The sequence below is a fragment of the Arachis hypogaea genome, chromosome 4, assembly GCF_003086295.3.
Source record: "Arachis hypogaea cultivar Tifrunner chromosome 4, arahy.Tifrunner.gnm2.J5K5, whole genome shotgun sequence".
Lineage (NCBI taxonomy): Eukaryota > Viridiplantae > Streptophyta > Magnoliopsida > Fabales > Fabaceae > Arachis > Arachis hypogaea.
In genome coordinates this window covers 78,287,254-78,313,754 of record NC_092039.1, presented here as the reverse complement: position 1 = coordinate 78,313,754, position 26,501 = coordinate 78,287,254, and the positions used below count along the sequence as shown (strand labels likewise).

General features: G+C 35.7%; 1 long non-coding RNA gene, 1 other non-coding gene and 1 pseudogene across 2 annotated transcripts; 1 reads left to right on the top strand and 2 right to left on the bottom strand.

The window, feature by feature from the left end:
- The first annotated feature begins 10,381 nt into the window (after positions 1-10,381).
- LOC112796863 (mitochondrial adenine nucleotide transporter ADNT1-like) lies at positions 10,382-12,809 on the top strand (annotated as a pseudogene).
- Positions 12,810-13,128: 319 nt separating this feature from the next.
- Positions 13,129-14,262, bottom strand: LOC112796864 (uncharacterized). Its single transcript, XR_011881183.1, has 2 exons — positions 13,729-14,262; positions 13,129-13,510 (listed from the first exon to the last, which is right to left on the bottom strand). It is a non-coding gene; the product is annotated as an uncharacterized lncRNA (long non-coding RNA).
- Positions 14,263-25,810: 11,548 nt separating this feature from the next.
- LOC112798705 (small nucleolar RNA R71) lies at positions 25,811-25,914 on the bottom strand. Its single transcript, XR_003200304.1, has one exon. It is a non-coding gene; the product is annotated as a small nucleolar RNA R71 (small nucleolar RNA).
- Between the last annotated feature and the right edge of the window lie 587 nt (positions 25,915-26,501).

Genomic DNA, 26,501 nt, shown 5'->3' with positions numbered 1-26,501 from the left:
CTAGGCTCTCTTTTGGTTGAGAATCTAACCATATCTTAGCTCTTCTCTTATAGCAAAGGGAAAGAGCATAAGCTTGTAGACTTCTAGATTTACTCCATTAGTCTTTACAGTATCATAGATATGTAAAAACTCAACTAAAAACTGATGTGGATCTTCCATTGGAAGTCCATGGAATTTACAATTTTGCTGCAAAAGAGAGACTAACTAAGGCTTAAACTCAAAATTGTTAGCTCCAATGGCAGGTATAGAGATGCTTCTGCCATAAAAGTCAAAGGTAGGCATGGTGAAGTCACCAAGAACCTTTCTAGCATCACCTTCAAGTTCGGCCATATTTCCTTTTTCTTGTTCAAAGTTTTCTGAAAGGTTTCTTTTGGAGTGCTGTGCTCTATTTGTTATAAGCTTTTCTTCAGAGTCTTTTCAGGTTCAGGATCAAGATCAAAAAGGGGTTCTTTATCCCTGTTCTTGGTCATAAACAATAAGAGAAGAAAAGAAAGAAAGGAAGAAAGCTTTTTGTGCCAATTGGCAAAGAGCTTCCAGTTAGATGTAAAGAAAGAAGAGAGAAAGAAAAGTGAAAATGGAAGAAGAGAAAGGAGAAGAGTTCGAATAAATAAAAGTAAATAGAAGAAGAGGTATAAATAAATAAGATAAATAAAGATTAAAATATTTTTTTTTTATTTATTAATTATTTTCGAAAATTAAGTTAATAATTTAAAAGGAATTGAAAATTGATTAGTGAATTTTTGAAAATAGAAGAGAGAAAAGAAGAGAGAGTTTCGAAAATTAAGAGAGCAGAGAAGTAGTTAGGAAGTTTTGAAAAAGAAGAGAGAGAAGAGAAGTAATTAGTTAAGAAAATATTTGAATTTAAAATTAGATAAGAGATAAGATAAGAAAAGATTTGAAATTAGAAAGATAAGAAAAGATAAGATGAAAAATTAAAAAGATTTGAAAAAGATGAGGTTTGCAAATTGATTTAGAAAAAGATTAAATTTTGAAATTTGAAAATTGAATTCTTAAATTTTAAAATTGAAAAAGATAAGATTTTTGAAAAAGATGAGATTTTTAATTTTGAAAAGATTTTATTTTTGAAGTTTGAAAACTAAGATAAGATAAAAATTTAAAATTGAAATCTGAATTTTTATTGTTAGTTTTCGAAAATTATGTAAAAATAAAAATAGAAAAGATATTTTTTTAATTTAATGATGAAAGAGAAAAACAAGTAAAAGACAAAACTTAAAATTTTTAGACCTAAAGACACAAAAAAATAAGAACACTTTGAAGGTTAAAAAGAACACTAAGAACAAGACTTAAGAAACTCAAAGAACACAAGAACATATAAAGGACCCCAAACTCAAAATGTTTAGAAAACTAAACACAAATTTTCGAAAATTAAAAGAAAAACACAAGAAGACATCAAACTTAAAAATTTGACACAAGATTTAACTAAAGAAACTATTTTTAAAAAATTTTTTCAAAGAAAGACTCAAAAGGGACGAAAAGTACCAAGAGCAAAAACAAAAAGACTCAAAATAAGAACAAAGATTAAATAAAGAAAATAAAAATATTTTTAAAAAAGCTTTTATTTGAGATTTTTCGAAAAAAAGAAGAAAAAAATAAAAAGAAAAGACTCAAACAAAATAAAAATTACCTGATCTAGGGAGCAAGACAATCCGTCAGTTTGTCCAAACTCGAACAATCTATGACAACGGCGCCAAAGACTTGGTGCACGAATCCCACACCTTTGTAGAGCTGTACTAGCAAGTGCACTGGGTCGTGCAAGTAATACCTGAGCGAGTCAGGGTCGATCCCACGAAAATTGTGGTTTGAAGCAAGCTATAGTTATCTTGCAGATCTTAGTCAGGCGAAATAAGAAGGTTGTTGGATTGAGACTTAATTGCATTAAAGTAATATTGTATAAATTACTTTTTATATCAGTAATAGGAATAGGCTTAAGGATTGGAGTTTGCTTTGTCTTTCTGAATTAACTCTAGTGCTTGTGAATGATTTCTTCAATGGCAGGCTGTATGTGATCAACGCCTTTATTGAGAGTTTGTCAATACTCCTTTGGATCTGAACCCCAGGGTTAGTGTGGATCCAGTCTGCCTGAGGGTGAAGCTCGTACAGTCCATTCTCCTTAATGATCCTACTCAAAGCGCCACCGACAAGGTCGGATCTTCCGAATCAGAGAATGCTGTATCTTTGGGTTCTAGCCTCTACCACAAAGCCCCTAATCTCCCCGAAAATCAGCTAAACTAGTGTCTCGAGTAGTCCCCAACGAAGTCGTGGATTAGCCGTCTAAGAGATGTATAACCAAGCTGGCGGTTCAATGCTTTCCACTGAAGTATTCACACGAACCCAAGTAGACACGGGTGTTTGTCAGGCACGTTTGTCTTAGTATGACGAACAGAGTTGATTGTCACTGATCATTCTATTCATCATGTTGAAGAACGAATATACATCTTAAAATTAATCAAACACAGATCGAAGAGAAATAGTAATACTTTTATCAATTCATAGGACTCAACAGGGCTCCTCCCCTCAACCTAGGAGGTTTAGAAACTCATACTGAAAGCAAAATACAAAGATAAAAACGAACATATGGCTGAAGATTGTCAAAAGGGTTCAAATAACATAAATCTAATCCCTTAAATACTAAACAAATGACTAGTAAGGGTAAAACAGTCTTTTTAGTGCTAAAATCCACTTCTGAGGCCCACTTGGTGAGTGTTTGGGCTGAGCTTTGATGAGATCCACTTCCTAGGGCATTAAACGCTGGCTAGGGGTCCTCTCTGGGCGTTTGGACGCTGGGCTCTGCTCTTTGGGCGCTGGATGCCTGGAAGGGGGCAGGAAGCTGGGGTTGGACATTAGTTTTGGGCCTTCTAATCTGAAGCAAAGTATAAACTATTATACATTACTGGAAAGTTCTGGAAGTCAGCTTTCCATAACCGTTGAGAAAGCTCCATTTTGACTTCTGTAGCTCCAGAAAAGCTCTTTCGAGTGCAAGGAGGTCAGATCTGGACAGCATCTGCAGTGCTTTTGTCTGTCTTTGAATTAGACTTGTGCTCCAGCTCCTCAATTTCAGCCAGAAATTACTTGAAATTGCACAAAAACACATAGTAGAATCCAAAAATGTGAATTTAACACTAAAACCTATAAAAACTTAATAAAAACTAAACAAAATTCACTAAAAACTATATAAAAATGATGCCAAAAAGCGTATAAAATATACGCTCATCAGGAGGACGACGTGCGAGGAAGAGAGAGATGCGGTCAACGTCATCGCTATTTGCGTTTGGCCTTCACCACTATCACGTCCTCCAACGGCGCTGCTGCACGTGAGCTGGAAGAACTCGTCCTCGTCGTTCTACCGCTGGCGAAGCTAGGAGCCATTGCGTCGCCGTCGAGGAATCAGAACCGCAAGAGAGAGGGACCTTGTTGAGCTGTTGGAGGCTGCACCGCCATGCCGCTGGCTGCCGAGAAGCCGCACTGACATTGCCACTCCTCTACCGCCGCCGCTGCCAGAGTTTTTGGTCACTGGATATAGCGTTGTTGTCGCCGAGACCACCGCCGGGGTTGCTGCTGCTTGATTTAATCGTTCTTTCTTTGTTACGGTAAGCGTTTTTGTTCCGGAACCTTTGAAAATCAATATTCTGTTATGTTCAGTTAGAGATTCTAAGGTTTTGGTAATATAGGGTCAAGAACTGGTTATTGCGAGTCGCGATTGAAGTTGCCGCTATTGCGGGCCAGGAGAAAAAGAAGTTTTGTGTCGTGTTGTTATGTCGCGATCGAGGTAGGGGCGTTTTCCTTAAACTTATTTTATTCTAAAGAATTGTTATAAATCGATATTGATAAAAATAATATATTTTTGGTGATTGTGTGAGTCTTATGGATTGAATTGAGTTGTTTTGGATAAATGATTGATTAAATTGATTTTTGAATTGTGATATAATGATTATTGAGCATTTGAACGCGTATTGATAATTAAGGTTGAATTATTGTAGTTTATTGGGTTGGTTGTTCGAATTCTAGGTTTTTGTTGATTTCCTTGAGTTGAGTTGGAGCTGTTGAGATAATGATTTACTGGAAATGATTTGAATGACCGAGAGGTGTTGGTTTGGTTGTTGGGACCTTCGAAGGGTGGCAAAGTCCAAATTTTGGAATGAGATGCTACCGAAATTTTTATAAAACTCTGAGACTTTGTTTGAAGCGTTATTTAAAAGAAAATTTGACTTAAGAATCATATTATTTGATTTCGATTTATTATGGAAAGAATTATGTTTTTAGTTTGATTTATTGAGAAAAGAATTATGTTTTGAGTATGATTTATTAAGAAAAGTATTATGTTTTGAGTTTAATTTATTGAGAAAAAGGACTTTGTTTTGAGTTTGATTTATTAATAAAAGAATTATGATTTGAGTTCGGTTTATTAAGAAAGAATTTTGTTTTGAGTTTAGTTCATTAAGAAAATGATTATGTTCTGAACTCAATTTCATATGAAAAGAACTATGTCCTGAGTTTGATTATTGAATTCCATTTTTAGATATTTTGGTGAATTTACAGTATTTGAATTTGATTAGAAAAAAATGATTAAATGTAATAAGAGATGTGATGATAATGATCATGATAAGGAGAGATATTGATGATTGAGTACGATTATGATTATGAATGAAGTGAAATAAGATTGAGGATGAAATTGATATAAATGGAGTTTGATTGAAGTATAATTGCCTGTGTAGGTGCCGTGGTGTGATTCAACTTGCTCTGGGTTATGGTTTGAGTTTACATGGGTATATGCAGTGGTTCGCCCCCCATTTGCTCCTGGTTGAGAATGATATATGATTTAAAACTTTATCTGAGTCTTGAATTTCCCTGGATAGATGTAGTGGGTTGGCTCCACTTACTCCAGTTGAGATTCGAGATTCTGTTGACCCTTCGTCACAAGATGTGGCCAGACACTTATACCTTTCCAGACGTTCCTCCTTGAAGATGTAAAATTCCTCTTGGTAGATGCGTGCACGTTGGGACAATCCAGGGTTAGCTACCGGACATGTCGGGTTTGACTGTTAACCGATAGATGAGCTCATTGGCCATACGGCAGACATGCATCATTTGCATCTATGTGACATTGTTTTGGTGTGCATATTATACTTGGTTTGCCTTTGTGAATAATTTTTCTTAACTGCTAATTGCTATACTTTCTGTAATTGCTCTTTATTGTGTTTGAATTGCATTACTTATGATTGTGACTGTTGGTTCGGATTATGGTGGTTGAAGTGGGATTTGATTTTGTGTTGGGTCGAAGGCCGTGATGTGATATCGTTTTGGGACGGAGTCCGTGATTTGGTTATGTTTGATGAAATTGCTCCTTTGGTATATGTAGTGAAAGGTTACGAGATATTGTGTTTAATTGGAGTTTTTATAAATTCAAAATATGAATTTAGATTTTGGGTAATTAACTAATGATTTTCGAAAAGGTTTGGCTTTTTGGATGATTAACAGTTGGTTTTCAAAAAGATTCATAAGACGAGCGATGATCACTGCAATCGAAAAACAGTTTTCATTTAAATATTCTCTTATGACAATTCTTAAAACCCCTCTAATGAGAACTAGCGAGGATGATGTTCTCACCCCACCCCCTACAGGTTTTCTTTTTCAGTACAGACGAAGAGTTTAAGGAGTTTCTTTCGAGCATCAGATTGTATTCTATATTAATGTATATACAATTATAGTTTTCCCTCACCTTTTTTATTATATTTTGTAAGAAGGATAGGTGTTGTAATAATATGTATGTATATATATTTGTAAGTTACTTGTATAAGAAGTTTTGTATGTATATATTTATATATGTGCTTGTTTGATTGAATCAAAAAGTACTTTCCGGTTTTTCAAAGAAAACGATGACATGATTTCGAGTTTAAGACTCACATCTTATTATTAAATATAAGGAAGTTCCCGTAACATTCTCACTATCAGAGCGGCGTAGCCGGAAGCGTGACATTCTGACAGTAAAAGTGTTACAAGATACTACCTATGGTGTATCAAGTCGAGTTACCATATGTGGTCAACATTTTTATTTGGTTGTTGTAATCACAAAACAAATTAATCATCATTAATAAATTTGAATATAGTTGTTTACAGAGGATAAATGTCACCTTTACAGTAATGTCAAATGTTGTCTGATTGAGGTTCTCTCTCTCTATTTGAGGTGGTTAGGAACTGAATTATGTGACAAACTTTTAAACTGTTCTAAATAGATTAGGTTGTAGAACTGAATTGTGTGACAAACTTCTAAAGCTGCTCTAAATAGACTAGGTTGTACGTGGGAGGAAAGGTTGGAATTTTTTATTGTTTTTTTCAAAATTTATTGTCATCTGATTATTGGTTTAAGGGTTGTCTTATAATGAACATTAAAATAATCATGGCATGGTTTGTGGTTTTCTTTAAGAAAATTTTTTAGACGTCATAAAAATAAATGTGAGTTTAATTAACAATAGTTTACTGGTATGTAATTGCCATTAATAAACCTGACCAAAATCATTGGTGTATTTGATTTGATCAATATGACTGGATGAATCGAAGGACACTTGAAGAGCTGAAGTTACAATCAAAAAAGACTCTTGGGGTTGTGTAAGGATGATGAAGACTCATTATCATTAGGCAATAATCTAATACTCTAATTAGATGAGGATATCAAAAGACTGCTGTTTAGGCACAAATACTCTAATGACCTTTGTTTTTTGACTTTAATTTTTTCTTTTTTTTCTATCCTTTCTTGGAGTGTAGCTTATCACAATTCTTTTTTTTTTTGGCACGATAAATAAATAAGTTGCCATTGATGACTTTGAAATATAATTAAAAAGATATTTTAAAAAATAACTACCTTGGACATTTGTAAAGATTTTCGATGAATTTGATTAAATTACCATATAAAAGATTTAATTATTTATTGTTATTTATACTTTTATATAATGGAAATATAATATAGATAGTTAGTGTATAAATTTTCCTTTTTAAAATATTATTTATCATATATAATTTATAAAAAAATTCATTTTGTTTATTCTTAAAATTAAATTCATGACTTTTTAGTTTTAGTGTACCATATTTACTATCCTAACTAATCTCAAATTTATTATTATTATTTCATTTATAACAAAATAAATTAATAATCATGTTAATATCTACTAATATATTATATTAATAAATATATTATTTTTATATTGGTTATTAAAAGATTGATGAGATAATTAACTAAAATATTATATTATTATAATATATTTTATTATAAAAAATTATTTTGTAAAAATTAATAATTTTAATATACTGATAATATAATTATTTGATCAAACACCATCGTTAAATCATATCTAATTTTTTTAATAATTGTTAAGATAATTAATTTTGTTCACATAACATTACGTAATTATATATATATATATATATAATTTTTTTACCGACAATATATTAAATTATATTAAAAAGTAATTACTTTTAATTATATCTGTGTGATACTTAAAATTAAATTAAGTTTTATATAAAAATTGAATTTGTGTTGAAATTAATGTTTAGTATATTTATAATATTATCGTTTTATAAAATTTTTATGATTATTTAAATAGTAAGAATAAAAATAATTACTGTTATTTATGTGTGTAATATTTTATCCATTTCTAGTTTTTTTTTTTAATTTGTGTCTCTTTTTTTATATTTATTTTTTGAAAAAGAGTGTCACCTGTTCTGTTTAGTCACCAGAGCGATCTAAATTCTAAACCATAATGTTTGTTGTGTTGTTGGAGAGAAAGAAAGAAAGAAAGAAAGAAAAGAAATGTCTCGAAAAATCATAACGCTTTAGACAGGATAATTAGACAACTAGATCGGTATAAAATTCTGAAAATAACTCTGCTTTAAGCATGACATCAGCAAAAATGACATCTTTAAAGACTTTGTCACTCAGGTCTCATTTCATACCAATTTCCCTTTTCACTCCCTTCTTACAAAATTTTACTATCAAATTATCATTTTTTTTCCTTACCAATTCAAACTGTGGGTTGTTTGTTTCAATATCAATAGCACACAACTTTCAGTTCACATTGGAATCTCATTTCAGTGACTAATAATATCTTTATATGTTGAAATGTTACTTAGTTTAGGTTAGGTTATAACTATAAAAAGGTTTTAAAATAGCAATCGATTGTGACAAAAAAAATTCGTTGTTAAAAGCCACCAATTTAACTACTAATATAATATTTCAAGAACTGAAAAATGTTAGTTGTTAAATCGATTGCTAAATTACAATTAGCGACCATTTTCAAATCGGTCGCTAATAGCTACCAATAAAATTTTTATACTAGTGACCATGCTCACCTTCTCAAGCGGTTACTGAGCTACACTTCTCCCCTTGCACCACGGATGTGACCACCGCCGAAAGCACCGCACAACACAACACCCTCTCCATTAGCGACGTCGTTGTCTGAGCTCGCAGCGCCGCCGTCGTCTTCTGAACTCGCAGCCGTCATCGTCGTCTTCTGAACTCGCAGCGCCGTCGCCGTCGTCTTCTGAGTTTGCAGCACTGTCGCCGTCGTCTTCTTAGATCTCGGTGCCGTCGCCGTCGTCTTCACCAATTTCTTTACTAGTTGATTTGTTCAATTTGTTTACAAGGAGTTCAATTTGTTCCGTTATGACTATCCGATAACCTCCATTTGTTCAATTTGTTAAGGCAGTACTCTATTCCCTAATCCAAATTCCGATCCATTCTGTTAGGGCTTTTTCACCATATCTATTTTGGAATCTTCTGCAACCACAGAAATCTGCTAAAATGACTTACGATAGTTTTTCTGGTTCTTTTTTCTTCTGCAAAAAAACCTTGAATATACCGAGTTATTATGAAGCTTAAATTTGTAATATATCTCTTTGTTAGTTAGCTCCATATTTATCTAGAAGTTAGTTTAGTTAGTGGCAGGAATCAAAGATTGAGATCTCTCTGCGCATAGCAGAATCTTGAAGCTTCTTCTCTGTTCTTTCTATTCTCTCCTCACACATAAGCTCTGTTTTAATTTAGTAATTTATGTATTTGGTATTTAGTGATTTTGTGTCTTGCATGTCATTTTTTAATAACAGAAATTGCTAGCTGTAATAGATGAGGTTGAAGCATTGTGACCTGAATTGAAACTCCTTTGGAACAAATTGAACAATTGGAGGTAAATCCTAGCTGTAATAGCTGTAATATTATTCTACTCTCTTGCTCCTTGGGGCCGTTGCTTCTTTGCTCTGCTCTCTCTTGTTTGTGGTTCTGCTAGGAGAAACCTAAGGCATGCTTATAATTTTATGGTCCTAGTGCAACTTTTTATCAGTACTCTTCTGGTTTTTAATTCTGTCCCTTTGGAAAGCTTTAATTTCTGAATCTTAGATACTTCTTTGCTTCATCAGGGGTCTAGTGCCCTCATGGTATAATTATTGTTAGTGTATATAGTAGTATGTGGCTTCATAATTTGTCCCTTGTTGGATCTTGCTATTTTGTTATCATGATAATTATATTGAGAGAATTAAGGCATCTCTAGATATATATATATATGTTTAAAGCTATTCTGATTTTGACTAATTTGTTAGAATGCGAACTTCTGAATTTGTCTTTAAATTTATTAGCTGTTTAGATGACTCTGAATTCACTGTTGAATTTGTCTGTAAATAGGTGGTTTTGCTGGGTGGAAATTTTTGAAGTATGAGAATGTTGTTTTCCTCTATATTCCATGAACACCCTTCTCCTTTACATGCTTTTTTATTTTAACACTACATTTAGATTTGTGAGATCTTAACTTTAATGATGACATCACTGTTTTCTCTTAATCATCTGCTGAATGCCCGTGTTTAGTGATTAAGATAGGATATTTGCAAGAATATTATTAATTATTAATGTACAGTTCTATTTTGTGTCTACCTAACAAATTTTTTAGTTTGAACCTACCCTTATTTTCACCTCATTTGTGTATCCCCCAAAGTTTCTAAAATTTGTTTTAGATCCAGCACCTTTTTCTGGATTATTAGTTACACACATTGGTAGTTGGTACCTATTTGGGTTTGGAGAAAATTAAGATTTTGACTCAATCCCATTTACCATTTGACAATCCACTTTTGTATAATTCACTGCCCATTTTCTATTTTTCTTCATTCCATGTTTTTATCTCTGGTTTGAACATTGGATTGTGTTCAGTTCTCTTCTGTTCTTCTTTGACTGCAGAATATAGTGACTGAAATCAAAAGGAGGGTATCTGATTTGAACTGCAGAATATAGGGAGTTTCATTTAACAAGTTTCAGTTTTTTGTTCATTGCATCTGACATATTTTTAAGTGTCCCTGTCCTGTTTCACTGACTATTGTTTTCTCTCAGATCTATACTGCAGCTGTATCAGCAAAAAACTGGAAATGGTATGTTCGTATTTATTGTTTTCTTTCCCCATCTGGTTTTTTGGTGTTGGGCAAGAGGGATTGCAGGTTTTGGTCTCCAGTTACTGCTTTCTCATTAACTGATATTTTTACAGATGTACCTATAAAAACTTAACAATGAAAATTAATAAGTAGCACTTTTCTCAATCAAAGAAAGGAAAGGGGCTGGGGGTGGGTTCAGTTATAAAACCCTGTTTGTCTGTTTTTCTTATGATTTTGGCAGAGGATGCTCAGCTGACTCCTGTTTTACGTCTTGGAGCTGGAGCATGTACTGGAATAATTGCCATGTCCGCAACTTACCCAATGGATATGGTTCGAGGCAGGATAACTGTACAGGTACATCTTTGCCTTCATTTTTCTGTTTACCAATTGCTTGGTTTGCAAATCACATAGAGAGAAGATATAACATTGGTTTTCTTCGTGTTCTTTGTGCTCTACTGCTCTTAATATTTATAGTATGCTTTTTGTTGTATTTGCAGACAGAGAAGTCCCCTTACCAGTACAGAGGGATGTTCCATGCTTTGACAACTGTGCTTAGGGAAGAAGGCCCACGTGCTTTATATAAGGGTTGGCTTCCTTCAGTCATTGGAGTTGTGAGTAATCTTTTCATTTTTACTTCTTTACAAAGTTGATGATTACAGTCATGATCATAATGGCAAATATGACAAATCTTAATATTGTGCTTGGGCAATTCATGCAACTGATATAATTAACTCCCTAAAGTTCCCCACCCCCTCCTCTCATGCTGTAGTGGCTGTAATGCTGTTATTAGAATTAATGCTTTCTTATTTTTTAATTGTTTTTCCAGTTTTCCAGGTTCCATATGTAGGTCTAAACTTTGCTGTTTATGAGTCTTTGAAAGATTGGTTAGTTAAATCCAATCCATTTGGTCTAGTGCAAGATTTGAGTTGAGTGTGACAACTCGCCTGACATGTGGTGCTGCAGCTGGAACTGTTGGGCAAACTGTTGCTTATCTCCTTGATGTCATTTGTCGAAGAATGCAGATGGTGGGGTGGAACCATGCTGCCTCTGTTGTACTGGCGATGGAAGGGTAAAGGCCCCACTTGAATATACTGGCATGGTTGATGCATTTAGGAAAACTGTTCGGTATGAAGGAGTTGGTGCATTATACAAGGGTCTGGTGCCCAATTTTGCAAAGGTAAATCTTCATGTTAATATGCTCATGAATCATCTAGTTTTGCAAAATCTGGTTGCTATATCCAACTTGATTGTAGATTTACTTTGTGCTGCTCACTTTGTCACATGATGACTTGGTGTCAGTTGTGTGATTAGCCCATCATTTGTTGGTGTTTCCCCACTGGTTAATACTTCAAACTTAACAAGCTTCTACCCAGTTGCATTGTCTCTACTTATCTGAAGTTTCTGTAGTCTGATTCAAGAAATGATATGTTGGCCTTGGATTTTCCACCCTTATCTACTCACTAGTGCTGTCCTATTTTGAAGAGTCATGAGTTATTTATAACTAATTTGGGTTGCAGTCCGTAGCCACACAAATCAATGAACAAGTGCATAGCAGCCTCTTTGTAGGATGTGATAAACTGAAGAAATTGTAGTATTTCGATTTGTTTAATGCCTTACTAGATGGTTGGTGCTTATGGATGATCTCAATTCTCATTTACACTAGCCAATTTTCGAAGGCCTTAATTTTCCCGTGTTGCTAAAACCATTTTTCAACTCTATATTGCAGGTCGTCCCATCCATAGCAATTGCATTTGTAACATATGAGGTGGTGAAGGACGTTTTAGGAGTGGAGCTCAGAATATCAGACTGAAGGATATATCAGTTTGCTGTTTGGGGGTTTTTGGTAGGCAAGGGGATGCAGAGATGGCAAATTAGGGCTATTTTCTTGTTTTTCATCTCTCTACAGATGAGTTAGGAAGCATTTGAGATAGGGTCTATAAATGAATTCCCTTGTTTCCTATTGGTATTTCCTTGGGAACATCCTGTAGCATTAGCTTCTTATTCATCTTCTCTGGCAATAACTGTTGTGGAAAAACAATACGACGACTGAACGACATATGTGCTTGGCTTTTTCTGCACGAGTGAAGAAAGCATTTTTACTGCTGGAGTTTCGGTCACTGATTACTGGATGCTCCTCCATAGCTCTCCAGAGTGTATTCGTTATTATGACTTGCTTTCTCGTGCGAATTTTTAAGCTGCCAGACTTACACAAACAATAACCCTGGCTTTTTTTTTTCTTTATACTTCATGTTTGGTTTTAGAATAACGTAATATTAGTTTGCTTTTATTAGTAGTTGATTGCAATTGGTGCTTTTTGTTATATTTCTGTAAGTAATCGTCTTGATTCCTCGTTTTGCTCATTCAATATACAAATGGTCCAGGTTTGTTAACTGATTGGGTGGAAGAGTGTTCGAAATGTAAGCTGAATCCTTCCTTCATCGCATTATTGGTTCTAGTGGAAGAAATCTATATACTGCCTTTTGAATCTAAATTGTGGCAATTATTTGTATAGGAGTGGCTATATATGCCTAGAATGTAAACATGATAGAATATATCTTATGTCTACAATACCAATTGTTGGGATCAAAACCGATTACTATGTTCCATTACAGATTTTTGTTACTTTGAGTTTAGTATAAATGTATAATGAACGGCTTATCTGATTCTAGGACTTGGGCAACGTATTACCGTGTATTTGAATGAACTTGGTTTTCATTCAAAGATAATTTATAGTTGTTATAAACCCAACATAGTTTTTAACTTTTACATTTTAGCCGAAAATAACAGAATTAAAACGGTAAGAAGCAGTCTAAGAGAGACTTCTTGTGTGCACAAGAAATGACATCTGGAAAACAATGCAAGGAGACTACCGTTGCCATAGCCTAGGTACAAGACTTCCCTATCTCCTTCATCCATTTTGTGATCAATGGCTTCTAAAACAGACGGTGTTGGTGTTCCTGTACGAATATGTACGAAAGCACTGGCAAAAGTTTTGCGAACGGTTCTCTGTAATCGGAGTTCATTTGTATAAGTGTAATCCACGCCCACGTACAAGTAGAACGATACTTTTCTTCACATTTTTCTTCCATGCCTGAATAAAAGATAACAAACATACCCAGTCTTTGACGTGAATGACTTGATGCTACAATTTCTACGTGTTATAGTACTGAGTTTCCATTTTATTAAATCCCCATAATCCTAGACAAATAATTAGCTTCCTTATTATAATACTCTCATTTTTTGAATATATATATTTGGATTTCATATTCAGATATATTAATTAATAGAAAGGGTGAGAATGGCAGGTACCTGGAGTCTCTAATGGTAGTTTGAAATCTTGATGGAAAGGATCTCCTGCCAAGCTTAGGATCATTTCTCTTGTCTTGTATTCTTGATAGGGTGCATGCCTTGGCCACAGGAACCTGCTCCCTTTCCCTTCTGATGTGCGTGCTTTCCTTGTCTTCGTCTTCCTCTCCTTCTCCTTCTTCAATGCACTCATCGGTTGAAATGTATATTAAGGAAAGGAATACAAGCAGCATGTTCAGCTCCGCTAGGGACGTGTTTGGCTGCTGCTGCGTTTGTGTTTGTGAATGTGAATGGAACTCTCCATCTTTCTCTTCTTCCATCCCATAATCTTCCTCGGTAATCACTCTTTCTTTCTCTGCCTCTCCCATGTTTACAATTTGTTTTACTATATGCAATTGTTACTTATTATTGTAACGTGTGCTTTATAACGTTCATGCCTAATTCAAACTTGTTTTCTTTTGGAATAAACAGGTCATGATACAACAATGCATGCCCACCAAAAGGCAGATCCTAAATTGAGTTACAAGAAATATGGATAAATTTCTTTCTCAAATCCATGGTTCCGATTTTATATTCTCCTATTTCAGAATGTGAGGTACTTATCAATCACTTCCTTTGGTTCATAATAATCCAACACAAACGAGGGGGAAAAACGGGGCAACAAAACAGCTAAACTACTCGATTTTTTATTTTTATATTAATACTTTGGATTTTTTATTTAAATTAAAAATATATACTATTTACTGATTTAAATAAATGTACAACTATTTACTAAAATACATTTTGAGTCACATTCGGATGCAGTAGGAAAAACCACACTAAAAGGCGTATCACGGTTGCATTACTACCATGTTGTGACACGCCACATGCTAGTCATATCTCGGATGCACTCGAGATATGAACAAAACTATATCTCGGATCCGGTGCATCCGTGATATGACCAAAATTAGTTTTTACCCATTGCATCCGAGATATGCATAATTAGAGTGATCAGGGACTGAAAAAAATTAATTTTTCTAACAGAATTATCGACGGATTCTCTTTTCCGTCTGTAATTTATGCTAATCCATTTTTTTTGTTTTTCGACAAAAAATTCCTCTGAAATTCCCTCTGTATTTCAGTGGGATAAAATCAGTCGGAAATATCCGTCTGTAATAACTAGTTTTCTAGTAGTGTGTACGGAGTGTGGGGATTCGTGCACCAAGATTTTGGTGCCGTTGCCGGGGACTGTTCGAGTTTGGACAACTGACGGATTATCTTGTTTCCTAGATCAGGTAATTTTTTTATTTTATTTGAGTCTTTTATTTTTATTTTCTTCTTTATTTTCGGGAAAAATCCAAAAAAAAATTTCAAAAATATTTTCCTTTTCTTTGTTTAATCTTTGTTCGTGGTTTGAGTCATTTTGTTTTTATTCTTAGTAATTTTCAAATTTTCTTGTGTCTTTTTCTAAAAATTTTCAAAATTTATATCTTTTGTTTAAATCTTGTGTCAATCTTTAAGTTTGGTGTCTTCTTGTGTTTTTCTTTTATATTTTTCGAAAATTTTGTATTTGGTTTTCAAAATTTTGAAGTTTGGTGTCTTTTACATGTTCTTATGTTCTTTAGGTTTTTTGAGTTTTGTTCTTGGTGCCTACTCAATCTTCAAAGTGTTCTTATGTTTTCTTTTTATTTTGATCTTAAAAATTTTTAAGTTTGGTGTCCCTTGGTGTTTTTCTTTAAATTTTTGTCTTAGATCCAAAAATTTTAAGTTTTGTGTCTTTTACTTGTTTTTCTCTTTCTTCATTAAATTCAAAAATAAAAAATATCTTTTCTATCTTAAAATTTACTTAATTTTTGAAACTTTCATTGAAAATTCAGATTTTAATCCTTAGATTTTTATCTTATATTATCTTAGTTTTCAATTTTCAAAAATCAAATCTTTTCAAAAAAAAAATCACATCTTTTTCAAAAATCTTATCTTATCTTTTTTTTTTCAAAATTCAAAAAAATCTTATCTTATCTTTTTCAAAATTTAAAATTTAAGAATTCAAATGTCAAATTTTAAAATTAAATTGTTTAAAAAATCAATTTCAAATCTCATGTTTCTCAATTCTTTTCGAATTCTTATCTTATCTTTTATAATCTCAAATTTTAAAATCAAATCTTTTTCAAATCTTTTTAATTTCTTATCTTACCTTTTCTTATCTTTTTTTATTTCAAATTTTTAAATTGAAATCTTTTCTTTTCTTATCTTATCTCTTATCTGAGTCTATTTTCAAATCTTTCTTAATGAATTACTTATCTTCTCTCTCTTCTTTTTCAAAACTTCTTAACTAACTCTTCTCTCTCTTCTAATTTTCGAAAATTCTCTTCTTCTTCTTCTTCTTCTTCTCTCTCGTTTATTTTCAAAAATCAATAACTAACTTTCAATTCTTTTTTAATTAATTAACCTTAATTTTCAAATTGCATTATTAAATAAAATAAAACAAAAATATTTTAATTCTTGTTTATCTTTTCTATTTATATTTCTTCTCATATTTACTTCTATTTATTCGAACTCCTCTTCTCCTATCTTCCAAGTATTCTTCTTCCCCTTCTTCTTCTTTCTTTACATCTCACAGGGAGTCCTTTGTTCTTGAATATAGAACTCCCATTTGGCTTTATTTTTGTCGTCTTTCTTCATTTCTTACTTATGACCAGGAACAGGGATAAAGAACCTCTCTTTAATCCTGATCCTAAACATGAAAGGACTTTAAAGAAAAGCTTACAACAAGCTAGAGCACAACACTCCAGAAGAAACCTTTCAGAAAATATTGAACAAGAGATTGAGGACATGGCCGAACTTGAAAGATATGCCAGAAAGGTTCTTGGTTACTTCACGATGCCTACCTCTGACTTTTATGGTAGAAGTATCTCTATTTCTACCATTGTAGCTAACAATTTTGAGCTTAAGCCGAAGTTAGTTTCTCTTTTGCAATAGAATTTCAAGTTGCCTGGACTTCCATTGGAAATCCACATCAGTTCTTAGATGATTTCTTGCAGATCAATGATACTGTTAAGACCAATGGAGTAAATCCTGAAGTCTACAAGCTTATGCTTTTTCCCTTTGCTGTAAGAGACAAAGCTAAGATATGGTTGGATTCTCAACCAAAAGAGAGCTTAGACTCTTAAGAAAAGCTGGTTAATGCGTTTCTGGCTAAATTCTTTCCTTCTCAAAGGATGAGCAAGATTAGAGTGGAAGTTTAAACCTTCAGACAAAAAGAAAGTGAATCTCTCTATGAAGCTTGGGAAAGATAGAAGCAACTAATCAGGAGATGTCCTCCTGACATGCTCTCAGAATGGTCTATCATAGGTGTGTTCTATGATGTTCTATCTGAGATGTCCAAAATCTCATTGGACAGCTCTGCAGGTGGATCACTCCTCTTGAAAAAAAATGCCTGCAAAAGCAAGAAAACTCATTGAGATGGTTGCAAACAATCAATTCATGTATACTTCTGAAAGAAATACTCTAAACCATGGGACCACCTCAGAAGAAAAGGAGTTTTTGATGTTGATACTCTGAATTTCATATTGGCTTAGAACAAGATCTTGACCCAACAGGTCAATATCATCTCTCAGCATCTGACTGGGATGTAAACTACAGATGGCAGTACCCAAGGAATATATCCTGATGTGGATGCTTATGATCCTGATCAACCCACCATGGAGGAGGTGAATTACATGGGAGAATCCTATGGAAAAACCTACAACTCTTTATGGAGGAATCATCCTAACCTCTCGTGGAAAGATCAACAGAAGTCTCAATAAGGATTCAATAATAATCAAGGTGGAAGGAACCAAAATAGGTTCACCAACAGACCACTTTTTCCATCTTCTCTAGGGAACATAGAAGCCTCTAAGCAGAGCCTTTCTGACTTAGTTACTCTGGTTTTCAACCTCTCTAAGACCACTCATAGTTTTATGAATGAAACAAGGTCCTCCATTAGAAATATGGAGGTACAAGTTGGTCAACTGAGCAAGAGGATCCCTGAGACTCCTTCTGACACTCTTCCCAGTAACACTGAAGTAAACCCAAGAGAAGAGTGCAAGGCTATCACCATGGAGGCAGAGGCTGAATATGGGGAGAATGGGAAGGCATTGAACGCCAGTGAGGAAGCCCTCACTGGGCATTTAACATCCACAATGGCAGCAAGCCTGGCGCTGAACGCCAGTGAGGAACCCCTCGCTGGGCATTCAACACCCATCTAAGCAGCAGAGCTGGTGTTCAACGCCAGCCAGTGAGCACTGGCTAGGCATTCAATCCCCAAACCGGCAGAAACTCTTGCATTGAATGCCAGTGAGGAACCTGATAAACCCATATTTTATGATATATTTTGTGCTTAATCTGAGTGATTTATTCAATCCTTCACCCACTTATTCATATTAATTGTATGGTTTTACTTTTCCTTCCTTATTATGTGATGTATGTGAAAAACATATTTTCTATGCTTTAAAATTAATTATTTTAATTACCTTTATTTCTATTCGGTGCCGTGATTAGTGTGTTGAGTAGTTTCAGATCTTCTAAGGCAGAATGACTTAAAGGATGGAAAAGGAAATGTACAAAAATGAAAGGAAAGTACAAAACTGAGTTTTGAAGAAACTGGCATCCACGTGATCGCATGGACGACGCAATCGCGTGCCAAGAGCGAAGAAGCATCGACACGGCTGCATGACTGCCGCGACCGCGCGACTTGAGTGAATCGCATACAAAGCGGACGCGTGACCCACGCGACCGCGTGATAAGAAGAACTGCATGTGACGCGGTCACGCGGACGCGTGACCCATGCGGACGCGTGACAGAGGCCACGCACCAGAAATTGCAGAAAATGCTCATAGCGGATTCTGAAGCCCTTTTTGGCCCAAATCCAAGTCCAGAAGTCATAGACCAGAGGTTATGAAGTGGAGGAATGCATCCATTGAGGGAGTCCCAGAATTTTTAGTCACTTTCCATGATTTAGGTTTAGTCTTGAGAGAGGTTCTCTCCTCTCTCTCTCTTTAGGATTTAGGATTTAGGACTTCTCTTAGTTTTAGGAGTAACTCTCGATCCCAGGTTCAATATTCCTTTTACTAATTAATTTCTCTTCTATTTTTGTTTACTCTGAAGCTTTTATTGTGTTTGATTGATGTTGCCTAATTGGCTGTTGATATTGTCCATGTTAGAATTGACATTTTTATTTAATGATATTTGATGTATTTCAGTTTATGATTGTTCCTTTTTATTATCCCCAATTTGAAGACAATTTTTATTCCAGTAGATTTAACTTCTTTTCCTTTTGGTCTTGGTTGAGAAATCAGTAACTCAGTAGTTATGTCAGCTTAATAATTGATAATTGTTATCTTTGCTAATTGGACTGAACTTCAATAATCCCAACCTTTTCTTAGGAAATAAATAGGATTCGAAGGTCAACTAATTTATCCCTTGACTTTGAAAAAAAGCAAAGGTTAACTAAGTGGAATTAAGATTCAACTTTCATTATTATTGCTAAGAATAACAAAGTCTGGACTTCCAATTTCTCATATCTTGCCAAAGGTTTGCTTTATAGTATTTATTTATTTTAATTGTCATTTAAATTATTTGCCATACTTATTCCTCATTCTCAAAACCCCAATTTTACCTTTTTCATAGCCAATAATAAGAACATACCTCCCTACAATTCCTTGAGAAGACGACCCGAGGTTTAAATACTCGGTTATCAATTTTAAAAGGGGTTTGTTACTTGTGACAACCAAAACGTTTGTACGAAGGGATTTCTGTTGGTTTAGAATCTATATCTACAACGCGAATATTTTTATAAAATTCTTTACTAGCAAAAATCCTAACGTCAAATGGTGCTGTTGCCGGGGAATTGCAAACGTGTGCCTTATTATTGGTTATTGTAAATATTTAAAATATATATATATATATATTTCTTTTACTTGTTTATTTGTTTTCTCTCTTCCCCCTTATTTCTGATAACTACTATGAATTCTCACTCCTCTCGCTTTGAGTTTGGTTCTAACTTTGTTGAAGGAAATAGAAACCACTGTAGGAATATGCATCAAGGTCAGACCAATCAAGGATGGATGGAGTCAAGAGGATCTAATCAACCCTTTAGACAACAACACCCTCCAAGATATCATGGACAACGACCATTCTACAATGCATACCCAGCTGAAAGATATGATGGACAACCTTGTAACTACCAACAAGCCCCACCCCGTGCCTATAGACCATCCTCTCAACATAACCTCGAACCACCACACTCACAAGCTTCTTTTCACCTTTCGCCACCATACGATCCTTATCTGCCCCAACACCAATCCAATTACTCCCAAGAATCACCACTCCCCCATACACTATACCCATATCAATCAAAGCCAGAATCACAGGTTCACCTTGAAGAATCAATGAAACAATTTATTGCAACCATTCATCAACTGGAGCAAGCAATAGTGGAGGAGTTAAAGCAATTATCTTCCAGACGTTCAGCCCCTCAACAGACCCCCATGGCTTTATGTGGAGAATCCAATGAAGAACGCAATACAAAGAAGACGTTAGAAGCTCTAGTGAGCAGCATAGAGCATAACTTCATACTGGAACAAGTAGAGGAAGCTGTCATTGCAGAAGAAGAAGAGTTGGTTGAAGATTTAGGAGATACCAAACCGCCACTTGAACCCAGAGTTGTGGAGAACTCCGTCAAGGATGTTACAATTGATGCTAAGGAGGATTTTGCACCGCCTCCACTGCAACTATCTTATGAAGAACTGAACGGAATAACCCAGGACACAGGCTTCCTTGATGATGATGATCACGAGTCCTGTTCTCTTAGTGACGACCTTGCATCCACAAGTGATTTCTCTGAGACAGAAGAATCTTTCCTGAGTGAACATGAAGATGATGCTGAGGTAGATTTTTCTCAACTTCCAATTTATGACTCGAGCGATGATGAGGGAGAAATTGAAGACTCTGATCAAGATATGGTTGAAGTGGAAGAATTTACAGAAGATTATAAGGGAGTAGAACTTATAGAACCACTGGAAACACCTATCCCAAGGCCATTACCGCCCAACACAAACTACAAGTGGGTAACACCTTTGCCTTTTATCTTTACTTTTCCACTTGAATATGGTTTACTTGAAACAGATGGCCAGCTTAGAGCTCTCTGCGGTTTTAAGAGGAAAAGGGATATGACTCACACTCAGCGCTGGTATGAATGATTCAATAAGGGTTCGCACTTCAACTTGAGGTGCAAGAATTGGTGTCAAGCTCAATTTAAAGGATCTCGAAAGCCGTTTGGTCACTGCAGTGAGAATTCGGATTACTCATCACCCGACTGGACCAATGTAGATCAAGACAAAGATGGGTGTAGAAGAAAAGTTTGGGATCCTGGAGTCTATTCTGACATTCAATACTCCAGGAGCCTGCAAGCTTGTTTGAACTCACACAAGGGCTTTACGTACTTTATTTAGGACCCCGGAGGATGCTGGCATTCCAAACACTGGTGGAGATTTCTGGACAAATTCAAACATAAGCCACCATAGCAGGAAGCTCATCCAATGTCCAACTTAAGGACTTTAACTAAAAGTGCTAGGTGGGAGACAACCCACCATGGTATGATCGTCCCTTTTTCAATTTCCACTTTTGTCTATTTTGTTTGTCCTTGAGTTTTGATTGAACCTGGAAACTTACATAACATTCATTGCATCTGCATTCATATTAGCATTGCATTTTGCATTCCTACATAAAAAAAATGGTACACGACGCAACCGCATGCCCCATGCGATCGCGTCAAATCGCGGAAAATACTACGCATGCGACCGCATCACCCACGCGGCCGCGTGCCCTGGAGATCAGTGTATAAACCCAACGTCCAGAAAGTTGGGCTGGAATCGTGCGGCCCTTGTGCATTTTGCACAAAATGGCCCACGCGATTGCATGCCCCATGCGTTCGCATCACATGCACATAACCAATCCCACGCGACCGCGTGAACGACGCGATCGCGTCGCATGGATTGCACAAATCCCAAAAGGAGACAGAGAGTTACACTGAAATGACGTTGGAATTGTGCGTCTAGCACAAATTCCAGCGACGCGATCGCACGACCCACGCGATCGCGTCATCCCCTCTTCTACCCCTCCCATGCGATCGCGCGACCCACGCGATCGCGTCATTCCCATTTTCTTAAACAAATGCTTGCCATGCTTGTTCTGTTTCCAAAAATAAAAGAAAAGTTTGAACAAAAGTAACTTGGCTCAATTAGTGACAAATCAAGTAGAATTAAGTGGTGGTATGCATGCTTGATTGTTTAGTCAGCTCACTGGAAATTGAGTGTAGAATTGTCATTTTTGTGTAGAAGTTTGAATACTGTCTATGGATCTTGATGAATAAATGTCTTTGGCCATGAAAAAGAAAGAAAAAGAAGAAGAAAAAGCCACTGAAAAAGGGCAACCAAAAAGAAAAAAAAATTGAGAAAATAAGCTAGGCACCAATGGTTTGAACTTCTGAGACAAATGCCTGTGGTGTTTATGTATTAAGGATATGCTTGGATGAATAGGTTCTGAGGAGTGTTTCAACACTTGGTAACTTGGGTTAACTAACCCGGGATTATCAACCAAAAGTCCATTATCAAGAGCAACCTAATTACAAAACATTTAGTCACACAAAGAGGTGCTGGGCACCAATGTCACAAGAAGAAATGTGAACTAAAATGCCTGTAGTGGATATGTGTAATGCACTGATAAGAAAAAGAAAATGCCAAAGGCTTGTGCAACACATGACACTGAGCAAATAAGGAGCAAAGGAGCTCTAAGAAAAAGAAAAACAAAGAAGGGAAAAGTGCCAAGGACATAAGAATAACAAGAGGCCATAGCAGTGTTTGATGAATGCAATGAAAAAGTGATAATCTTACCTGATAAGAATGAAAAAGTGATGCTGCAACTTTCTGCATAAAACCCTTCTGATGAACTTCAAATGCTTGCTAATATAGCCAATGTAATTGCTTTGTGTTTCATACTTTCTTCTCAAATAACTCAGGACTTGCTTAGGGACAAGCAAGTATTAAGTTTGGTGTTGTGATGCCAAGGCATCTTAGGCTAGTTTCACTAGCATTTTTCTGTTAGTTTTAGTTGTTTTATGCATTTTCTTGAGCTTAAAGTAACCAAGAATGGTTAAATGAACAACAAAGCAATGAATAATCCAAACAGTATGATTTTGATGCAAATTCCATGAGTTTTTAGTTATATTACTTGAATGCTATGAATGGAAGATTTCTCATGAAATTTTGCAAGACTTTGATGCAGTTGTTTGGATGATTTCAGGGAAGAAGAGGCTAGGCAAGGAAGCAACAAAATCAATAAAGGAAGCTTGAATATCACATGTGGAGTTTAAGTTCCAGTTTAAGCTTAAACTGGAACTTAAACTACCAAACCATATAATGCTGAAAGTGGCGTTTAAGCTCTAGTTTAAGCTTAAACTGGAGCTTAAACGCCAGAATCATGAAAGCTGAGAAAAGATGAAACTGGCGTTTAACCTCCAGTTTAACCTTAAACTGAAAGTTAAACGCCAGAATGAGAATGGCACCAGGGACCATTTCCATGTTTAAGCTCCAGTTTAACCTTAAACTGGAGCTTAAACGTGTTCGACCCAAATTATGCACCAGGAAGCCATTTCTACGTTTAAGCTCCAGTTTAAGCTTAAACTGGAGCTTAAACGTGTTCGGCGTTTTTGCTCCTCCAGGGTTGCCTTCTCATTTCCACGTTTAAGCTCCAGTTTAACCTTAAACTGGAGCTTAAACGTGTTCGACCAGAATTTGCCTCCAGGGTTGCAATCTTCATTTCCACGTTTAAGCTTCAGTTTAACCTTAAACTGAAGCTTAAACGTGTTCGATTATTTACCCTCCAGGATTGCTTTCTTCCATTTCCATGTTTAAGCTTCAGTTTAATCTTAAACTGAAGCTTAAACTACAACTTAAACGCCACCTTTTGAAAGGGTTTCTGGGCCAAATATATTGAAGTTTAAGTTAGCATTTGAGCACAAACATTAACTTAAACATACTCTGGTATGAAACCCAATTGAATATCATGGTTTATGGGATTGGGCCTGAAGAATTGATGAGTCTGGAACTTCAATTTGTTGAGTCATGTGTCATTACTTGATTATCACTAAATTGGCTCAATGAATGTTACAGAATTGGATCAGCAGCCTCATCAGGATTATGGATCATAAACCCAAAGCAAAAGGAAATCAAGGAAAGGCCTCAAAGCCCAAGAAACACAACAGAAGCTCAATTTAGAAAGTGTATAAATAGGATAGAATTTAAGTTAGACAGAACCTTTGGAATTTTTACTTTTGGAACTTTCACACTTTTGTAATTGAATTCAGAGCTATGACTCACTAAACCCCTTTCATTGGGTTAGGGAGCTCTATTGTAATTCAATGAATCAATAATAGTTTTTATCTTCTTCTTCATTCTTTTCTCTTGAATTTTGTTAGAAAGCTTCTCGATCTAATTCCATTGGTTAGTTGTCTTGGGAAAGAAACTTATCCATAATTGGAATCCTTCGGAACCTTGGGAAAGGAATGGAGGATTCATGCTAGAGAAGCTTTCTCACAGTGAATTGGATTGGGGTTTGGATGGATATTGTGACATGTAATCCTACCAAATTGTGGTTCATGAAACTGTGTGGTATAATCAGTGATCGAGCATCATCTCTTCTTATGAACATTTAAACCAAGGGATTGGGAATTTGTTTGTTTTTAGAGAGAATTGGTGAGCCAAGGGATTGGGATCCAATCATATAAGATTGCCAAGCAAAATTCAATGAATGCATTGGTTGAGGAAGAGATAAAAATGTCTTGATTCGGAGATCTCAATATCTCCTGAAACCCAATGAATCCCCCATTTCTGATCTACACTTTCTCTTTACATTCTGCAATTAAATTCATGCAATCACCCGATCCCCTTTTAATTTCAGCACTTTAACTTCTCGCTCTTAAATTCATGCAATTTAAGATTCCGCAATTCTCATCTAAATCTTGATTCCGCTCAACTAGAACAAACTTCTAATCCGAATTGCTCATTCAACCAATCCTTGTGGGATTCGACCTCACTCTATTGTGAGTTTTTACTTGACGATAACCGGTGCACTTGCCGGAAGGAATTTTTGCCGATTGTGCAATTTCCTAAAATCGTAGCTATCAAGTTTATGGCTAGATCAAGTTTATGGCGCCGTTGCCGGGGATTGGTTTTCGATTGACAATTCTCAAATTGGAAGTTAACTAGATTGAGCATTTTTCTTGTTTTGTTAATTTAGTTCAAGTTACTTGTTGAATTTTAAATTTCTGCACTCTGTTATTTGCTTTCTTTCTTTATGGCCTTAAATTCAAGCAACTAACTCACTGACCCACTAACTATTTGAATTAATTCCTCAACTGCTCTAACCATACTCTTCCATTAACCAAGAGTATTTCACTTGCTTGTTGCCTATGCTGTGTTCTTGTATGACAGGTAGGAGAGGAAAGACATCAACTCCTCCATATACCGAACCAGAGAGGACCCTTCATAAACTTAGAAGGGAAGCAAGAGGGAAGAGAGTACTGAGAGAAGAAGAATCTGAAGGAGAATCTGAGGACAATTTTGAGGAAGCTCTAGATCTCAACATGGATAGAGAAGTTCACAACCATGAGAGAGCTGATGGAAACAATGCCATTCCCGAGAGGAGGGTTCTTGGTTCGTACATAAACCCAACCTTTGGGAATTATGGTAGCAGCATTCAGAAACCACCCATTCAGGCCAACAATTTTGAACTCACACCACAGCTAATATCACTGGTGGAGGATCATTGTTCATTTGGTGGGAGTGCTAATGAAGATCCAAACCAACATCTCACAAAATTCCTGAGAATTTGCGACACTGTGAAGTCCAATGGAGTCCAGGAAGATGCCTATAAACTGCTCTTGTTCCCATTTTCACTTAGGGACAAGGCAGCTAAGTGGCTAGAATCATTCCCAAGGGGGAGCCTAACAACCTGGGATGAGGTGGAAAGCAAGTTTCTGGCACGTTTCTAACCCCCACAAAAGGTCAATAGGCTTCGATCAGAGGTTCAGACTTTTAGACAACAAGAGGGTGAAACTCTCTACGAGGCATGGGAGAGATTCAAGGATTTGACAAGGAAATGCCCACCAGACATGTTCCATGACTGGGTGCAATTGCATATTTTCTATGATGGACTTTCTTATGAATCTAGGAAGGCTGTAGACCATTCATCAGGAGGTTCATTGAACAGGAAAAAGACTGTGGAAGAAGCCATTGAAGTGATTGAGACAGTGGCTGAGAATGAGTACTACTATGCTTCAGAGAGACACAACACTAAGGGAGTCATGGAGCTGAACCATGTTGATACAATTTTAGCCCAAAACAAGGTGTTTGCCAAGCAACTAGCAGAGCTCACCAGGAACTTAAAAACAAATCAAGTGGCCGCAATACACGCACAAGATCAAGAGGAAGTAAGCAATGAAGGAGGTGATTGGGAAGAGGCCAACTATGTGGGAAATCAACAAAGGCAACCATATGATCCACATTCCAACACTTACAACCCAGGCTGGAAAAACCACCCAAACTTTGGGTGGGGAAACCAGCAAACCCAACCACAAAACCACAAACCTTACAACCCCAACCAACATAACAATTCCACATACCAAAACTTCAACCAAAGATCATACCAAACCACACAAAACACTTACTCCCAACCACCATATCATGGCCAAAATAATCAAC